We start from the raw sequence: 8,293 nt of genomic DNA on the forward strand, positions 1-8,293 counted from the left end.
ATGAGTATAAGGTGTGTGCATGAGTGTAAGGTGTGTGCACATGACTGTAAGGTGTGTGTACATGAGTGTAAGGTGTGTGTACATGAGTGTAAGGTATGTGTTCATGAGTGTAAGGCGTGTACACACGAGTGTAAGGCGTGTACACACGAGTGTAAGGTGTGTGCACATGAATGTACAGCATGTGTAGGATTGTAAGGGCATGTGTACATGAGTGTAAGGCATGTGCACACGAGTGTAAGGTGTGTGTACTCTTATCCATGTGTAAGATATCAGGTGTCCTCTGTTGCCCTTCAGCTTACTGCCTTGAGACGGGTTCTCTGGTGAACCGGAATCTCATCAGCTGGCCTGTGCTAGCTGTGCAGTGAGCTCTTGGGATTCGCCAGTCCTCACCTTGTCAATATCAGAGTTACAGGCACAGCCACGCCTGGCTCTCTGTGAGTGTCTGAACCCACACTCGAGCCCTGGTGCATACAGGACTAGTATCTTACCCACTGTGCCGTCTCCACCCTGTCTGGTGCTTCACTGTCCCTTGCCTGTGTCTGACACATCGCCCTGTCCGTGGGGACTGACCTCAGCTCCTAGCACCAGCCTCAGTTTCCCTCTCTGAGAGCCAGGGGACACGGGAGCCTCTTCTGCTGAGGTCTGGCATCATCTGTGAGCCCTGGGGAGCGGGGAGGCCAAAGACTCTGCTTGCTGGGTCTTAGAGACTTGAATTAGTGGGACATTGGCTGGGGCTAGGACATGGCTTCAGGGCATCCATTTGCAGCATGGCTAGCAGGCTCTCTGGGCACAAATGCCGGACCCCATCCCTGCCACCACAACTTCTGTGGATACACCACTGCTTGCTGATGGTCCTCTAATTCATCCCTGGGGAGATGGGAGCCCTCGGCCTGTAGATCCTGAGCAAACCCTGCATCCTTTCTGCTTCAGGAAACAAACCTGAGAGCCACAAAAAAGGATGGGTTCCAAAGGAAGGCGCAGAGTCCCTAGGCTGCCACTGTACTGCTAGCTTCGCACTCATGTCACCCAGCTCTGCTTGGCTGCTGCCGCTCCTTCCCAGGTGAGCCCCAACATCCCCACCTGTCAGATGCCTGAAAGAACAGCTTCTGCTTAAAGCCTTGCTACCTGCAAACTGGTAGGGTGTGGAGTTTGGACCCAGGGCTGCCCCCAGCATGCCCACCTCACGTTCATTTGTACACCTTGGGTGTCCAAGTCCCCTGCAGAAAGACAAAGAGAAAGATCTGTGTCCTGGAGCTAAACTGAGAATTATTTTTGGAGACTGGGGACCAAGGTTTACCTTTAGTGGCCCGCAGACATGGCGGCAGCCACAGCCTTCCTTCTGAAGCCCAAATCAAACTGGTTGAAAGCTGGGCTAGCTCCCAGCAGGGATGCCAGTGGCTCAGCCTTGATGGGGAGAAAGGCCTGAGGCTGTAGAGCCAGGGAACACATTTTAAAGTATTGTTGGGGGCTTGGGATGCAGCACAAAGCCTTGGATTCCATCCCCAGCACTGTATGAACCAGGCATAGTGGTACACGCCCATCATCCCAGGGCTCAGGAGGGGAAGCGGGAACATTAGAAGTGCACGAGCATCCTTTGCCCAGAATCCATAAATAGAACTGGGTATGGTGGTCCATGCCCTTAATTCCAGCAGAAGTAGGCAGATCTCAGAGGTGGAGGCCAGTCAGGGCTACATAGTGATAGCTTGTCTCAAACTAAGTGTTGTGAGAACTGCCCTTGGGGTGGCCAAATGCAAGAAGCCTCAGAATTCAGGATAAATTCAGTACTGAGTGGGGGTGGGGCTCTGAGTTCCAAGTAGAGAATCCAGGTCTCACTTCCAAGGAGAACTCAAGCCAGGTTCCCTGGCACTGTTTCCCTGGCTCAGCCGCACTGGACACCGAAGCCCGCCCTCTCTGCTCCTAAGGAGACTTGGCAAGCTCAGGTGCCCATGTGTGCTGAGTCTGTGTGGAAGAAATGGGGGGGGGAGGGGGAAATGGGTCACTGAACTCAGAGACTCTCCTAGCTGCAAGGGAGCACGGCAGGTATGTTGGAGGGAGACGGCCGATGCGGAGGACCTGGGAGCTGGGGACCACGGCAGCCTGTGCCCCAATGAGCTTATCATAGGCCCCGGCCCCAGGCCTACCTCAGGAGACTGTGAGAGTTCTAGTCTGCAGGACAGCAAGCCAAACTTGGCAGCCAAGCAAGATCCCAGCCAGCTCTGAGCCGCCCCCGTACCTGCCTCCACTCCATCCACCTCAGCTCCGCTCACTTCAGGCCATGTGCTGAGTGTGACTCTTAGAACTTGTTCCCAGCTAGGCCAGCACAAGAAACTCTCTTCTCAGGCGCCTGACTTCTAGCTGGAAAAGCACGTAAGTATATGTCTATCTGTGTGTGTGTGTGGTGTATGCGTGCATGTGTATGTGTGTGCCAAGTGAGTATGTGCATGTGTATGTATGTGCATATAAAGGCCAGAGGACAATCATAGGTGCCTAGCACACAAAAACCACATTAAAGATTGTTATCTTGCCGGGCAGTGGTGGCGCTCACCTTTAATCCCAGCACTTGGAGGCAGAGGCAGGTAGATTTCTGAGTTTGAGGCCAGCCTGGTCTACAGAGTGAGTTCCAGGACAGCCAGGGCTACACAGAGAAACCCTGTCTCGAAAAACCATAAATAAGTAAGTAAGTAAATAAATAAATAGATAGATAGTAAGCTTTGTGTGTTTGCATACATATGCTTACATGTGCACAGATGCAGATGCGGGGGGCGGGGGGGAGCTGAAAAAGAATGGCGAATCCTCCCCTCTATCCCCCATCTGGAGTTACAGATGACTTTGAGCCACTTGATGTCGGCGAAAGTTTACTTGACTGCTCTGCAGGGGCCACAAGCATTTTTAACCACTAAGCGTCTTTTCAGCTTTCCATCATCTTTTGAAAACATGATTTTATATGTATGAGTGTTGTGTACCACATGAGTTCAAGAGCCTGCAGAGGCCAGAAGAGGGTGTCAGGTCCCCTAAAAGTGCAGTATAGATAGTGGACTTGTGAGTTATCTTGTGAGTGCCGGGGAAACCCACCCAGGTCTCTGGAAGAGCAGCAAGTGCTCTAGACAGCTGTGCACTCTCTCTACACACACACACACACACACACACCAAGACAAGTCCCCCACGCCACCCCCACTGGCCTGGAGCTCACTAGATAGGATAGGCTAGCAAGTCTGTTCCCCGGGTCGTTTGTTTGTCTTTATGTCAGAACTGGGATTAAAACACAGGCCGGATTCTCTTTCTGTGGATCCTTCATGCGTGTTGCATACATTTTACTAACTACCTCCCCAGCCTGGAAATCTGTGTTGACAGAGAAAATATATACTATGAGAATAACTATCACTCCAGCTTTGGTCACGATCAAGGGTAGAAAGACAAGCTAAGTGCAACAGAGGAAACCACAGAACGAGGGAGGGAGTGGGGAGGAGAGCAGGCAGAGTCCTTCCAGGGAGATTTGACCAGGTCTGCATAAAGCCAGAAGCTTGCTACGGGCTCAGCCAGCAGTAGGTGCAAAGGACCCTGGGCAGGAGTGACAGTGGGATGGTCCAGAGCCCAACATGAGAGGCTGAGGGAGGAGCAAGGGACGAGGGTGGGGAGGCAAGGACCTGGCCATGCTCACACAGTTTGAGTGAGGGGGAGCTGTGGACAGATGGGGTCTTCACAGGAGCAAATGGTCAGATGAGGCATGGGTGCTGGCGAGGAGGCTGCTGGACTCCCACAGCGGGTCTGGGCAGTTGGGCGGGAAGGGCAGTGATGGGAGAGTGGGTATATTTAGAAGGTGGAGCTGACAAGTTTTGCCAACAGCGTGGCAACAGCATGCGAAGCATCTGTTGCTACATAACAAACCAGTCCTCGGTGGCTAAAAATGCTCAGGAGTCTGCAGGCTCAGGCAGGCTCTACTCCACCCCATGTGACATCAGGGGTCTCCCTGGAAGTAGCCACCCTTCCAGGACTGGTTGCCCACAGACTGCAGGCATGTGCAGATGATGCTGAGCCTGCCTGGGATCTGCCAGCCCGGCCCCTCGTCACTGGATCTCTGAAGGTGTTCCTTAAGTATTCCATGCCACAGTAGATGGTATCCCAGGAAACCAGGGGCAGTAGCACGGCTTCCTCCCTGTGGCCGCGCTTTGGAACTCTGGGGACATGGCCTCCACCACCTCCTCTTGATGCAAGGAATCACCAAAGTGTGCTAGGCCAGGGGCACAGCCTATGTCCCACCGCTCAGCAGGAAGACTTGCCTTGGGTGTAAGGGGAGACGCTAATGAGCAACCGTAGGACTCTCACCCAGTGACATCACCTGCAGCTGTCACCGTGGTGGCCTCCACAGACAGCTATGCAACTTGGTCCAAGCCCATCTCCCTCACTGGGAAGGGACCTGCCTGCTCTTCTTGTCACTAATAGCTTTGTGTTAGAAGACAGCTGTCCGTTCTGGTCCTGCATACTTCAGAGAGGCCAAGGCCTCTGTCCTGCCCATGGCTGTTCTCACTCAGAACCTCCTGAGACGCCTGTGCTTGGAGGGCACCGCAGAGAGGGGTCCAGGACGTCCTGAGACCCTGACCTCTTCTCCTGCTACTCCTGGCCTGGCACCAAGCCGGAGCTACTCAGGGTGGCCTCACTCCGGAAAGGGGTGGCTGCTAGACCAGCCCACTAATGCCTGGGTGTGGTTTCCGGATTTCTTTGAGCCTATATTTATTAGGGCATAATCAAACGTTAGCAAACCCCAGAGGCATCAGCTGCCTGGCCCCACCCTGCTGCTGCCGCAGCACCAATGCTATGCCAGGCAGCTCAGGGAGGGGACTCTGACATGCTTGACACAGAAGAGGGCAGGGGTGGGGTTGCAGCTGGTGGCTCTGAGCACCCAGCTCCCACCGTAGTTAGACCAGTGTCCTTTACACACTCACCCAGGGATGACAGAAGTTATCCAACCCCCACGATATTAGGGAAACACACCTCTCTGGAGAAGATTCAAGAAAAATTCAACCAGCACAAACTCTCACCAGTGTCCATGGAAGGCCCATGTGGGGCAGTTCTCAGGTAAAGTGGGAGGTTCTCTCAGGTAAAGAACAAGGTCCTGCGACTGCCTAGACCTGACTGGATAGATAGTGACCAGGACAGTAACAGACGCCTGGCTAGAGGGTCACTATGTGGGGTTATAAGCAGCAGTCATGTCACATGAATTCCTGTGTCACCATTAGAAGCTGGCTTTGGGGGCCAGGGTACTCCAGTACAGGAGCCTGTGGCCTGGGAAAGTTCCTTTACTTCCCTGGGTCTTTGCCCGTCTATAAAACAGTGAGAGGACAGGAAAGAGGAAGGGGGCGGGGGCGGTACACTTACTCTAAGAGAATCAGGGGAGGCATTCAAAAGAGAACCCTGTTGGGCCTGGCTCAATGGTAGAGCACTCTTCCAGAATCCGCTAGCGAGGGGCTGGAGATGTGGCTCAGCAGCAGAGGGTTAGGGGCTGGAGATGTGGCTCAGCAGCAGAGGGTTAGGGGCTGGAGATGTGGCTCAGCAGCAGAGGGTTTGTCTTGCACACACAAAATCCTGATTTGTTCAGTACTCAGCCCCACAAAAAGGGATGGGGGAGCAGATCCAAAAGTGTCAATAAAGGAACTGGGAAGGTGAGAGATTTTAAAGGAACCCCAACTTGGAGGTGGCCAGGAAATGGGAGCCACGAGGGGAGTCAGGCTGAGGGCCAGGAGGGGATGGGTCAGGTGGCCCCCAGGAACTACAGCACCTCTCTGTTCATCCTCAGCTCCATGTCGCTAGGGAAAAATGACATTCTGGCTGTAACCCTTCTGGGACACATCTTGCCTTTCATTTATGGAGAATAAACAGAATAGGAACTTGGAGAAGCACCATGAACATAGGGGATTTTTGGTTTTGCTTTTGTTTTTTAAGTAATTGCAACAAAAATGTCACCACTGGGAATGTCAAGGCCATCAGGATGTGTAAGTAATGGCCCAGCTGCTTCATCAGCCTCCTTGTCCCTCCAGGGCCCTGTGACCATCCCCTGCTGTGATCCGAAAGAGCCCACCCTGGCTACCTGCCTGCAGGATCCAGACCCGCAAGGTTCCCACCATCTTCCCTGGCTAACTTTGTCACACAGCCCCAAGTAAGGAAACACACGGGGTTATTTTCATCCCATTCCAAGACCACTAGACCTGTTCATTGGTCTGCGCTTCCTCAGCCCAGAGCTGGTTGGGTGAGACCTGGAGATCTCTAGGGAGAAAGCCTGTCTGGACTGCTTTGGGGGTCTGGGTGCTATCTGAGTTAAAAGCTTTCCTTTTTTGATTAGTGCCACAAGTATCTCCTGGTTGGGTAAACCTGGCAGCGGGGAGGGGAAAGGGGGCTTAGAACTGTGTACATGTTTCAAGAAGGGCCAAGGTTGGCCCCAGGGGTCCTTACTAGGGTCTCTGTGTAGTCAGCCTGTGGTGCAATGAGCAGGGACTCAAATGGGGGCAGCTCACTGGTAAAGCACTTGCCTCCCGTTTTCAAGGCCCTGTGTTTCACCCACAGCACTGCAAGTAGGGTCTCTGACCCTTCGATGTCTGCTGAGTTCAGGCTAGACACTGGGCACGGGATGAGGGGGATGAGTCTGCCCTTCCCCTCAGGCCTGGGTGCCCTCCTTCTCCCTGTCTCTCCTTCCCTCTCATGTGACTGTAGATATTGTCACCAAGACTCAACACAGAGACCTCTTTTTTTTTTTTTAATATTTATTTTATGTATATGAATACACTGTAGCTGTCTTTAGACACACCAGAAGAGGGCGTCAGATCCCATTACAGATGGCTGTGAGCCACCATGTGGTTGCTGGGAATTGAACTCAGGACCTCTGGAAGAGCAGCCAGTGCTCTTAACTGCTGAGCCATCTCTCCAGCCCCCAGAGACCTTCTCTAGGAAGCCCCCTGTCTTAGCTGGTGTTCCTCGTGTTGTGATAAAGACTGTGGCCAAAAGCAACTTGGGGACGAAGGAATGTATTTCAGCTGACACCACCCAGGTCACAGCCCATCAGGGAATGAAATTAGGGCAGGAACTGAAGCAGACACCGGGGAGGAACAAAGGACTGCTGCTTGCTTGCTCTCTTGCTCCTCCTGGCTCGCTCTATTTCTTTTCCTTTCCTTTCCTTTCTTTCTTTCTTTTTTTTTTTTTTTTAAAGATTTATTTATTATACATAAGTACACTGTAGCTGTCTTCAGAAGAGGGCATCAGATCTCATTACGGGTGGTTGTGAGCCACCATGTGGTTGTTGGGATTTGAACTCAGGACCTTTGGAAGAGCAGTTGGTGCTCTTATCCACTGAGCCATCTCGCTAGGCCCCCTGTTTGTTTTCTTACACATCCCAAGGCCACCTGCCCAGGGCTGGCACCATGCACAGTGTGTTGAGCCCTCCCACCATCATTAATCAAGAAAATGCCCTCAGACGATGCCAATCTGATGTAGTCATTGTCTCACTGAGGAATCCCTTCCTAGATATGGCTAGTCCCTGTCAAGTTAACAAAAGCCAGCCAGCACGTGCTCCAAGTCCCTTATCCGCTGTCTTCCCCTGCCCCGAGCCACCTGAAGCCAGTTCACACACTCCCTCCGTGGCACATCATGCCTGTGGTTGGTCTGGCCTCTGTTTAAAAGTGAGAAGCACTTCAGCGCCCAGCATTGTGCTGCTGGAGAAGGACCCTGAGAACGGCGGGCTTCTGCTTCTCAGCAGGAGTCTGCAGGGCTCAGCCCAGAGAGCTGCCCCTCACACCTCACCCTGCTGCTCCTCACCAAGTACTTTAGTTGGTATTCCTGTGGTGTGTGTGCACGTGCACGTTTGTGTGCATGCGTGTGTGCGTGCGTGTGCATGTGTGTGTGTGCATGTGCGTGTGCGTGTGTTGCCCATTTCCCCAGCAGAACGGAAACTCCAACAGGCTGGCTGTTTATGCCAGTTCTCTTGGCCGATATACACCCAGCATCTGGAAGCATGCCCAGCAGAGAGAAGGCGCCTAATGGACGTGTGTTACAATTCTCTCCTGAGAGTGTAAGTTCTGAGGTAGATTTTGTTTCCCAGCCTTAATGCACAAAATGGGAAGCACCTGATGGGAAGTGGTTGGCTCTGCATGGCAAACACAGGGCGTGATGGCATACACGGGGCTTGGCTCAGTCTCTCAGAACCTCAAAAAAAAAAAAAAAAAAAAAAAAAAAAAAGAAAAGCTTCACAGTAGAATGAAAGCCTCTGATAATGTTTGGGGGTCTCACTCCTGCCTCTTTGAAAATTGAT

Source organism: Mus pahari, chromosome 21, assembly GCF_900095145.1.
Source record: "Mus pahari chromosome 21, PAHARI_EIJ_v1.1, whole genome shotgun sequence".
NCBI classification, from domain to species: domain Eukaryota; kingdom Metazoa; phylum Chordata; class Mammalia; order Rodentia; family Muridae; genus Mus; species Mus pahari.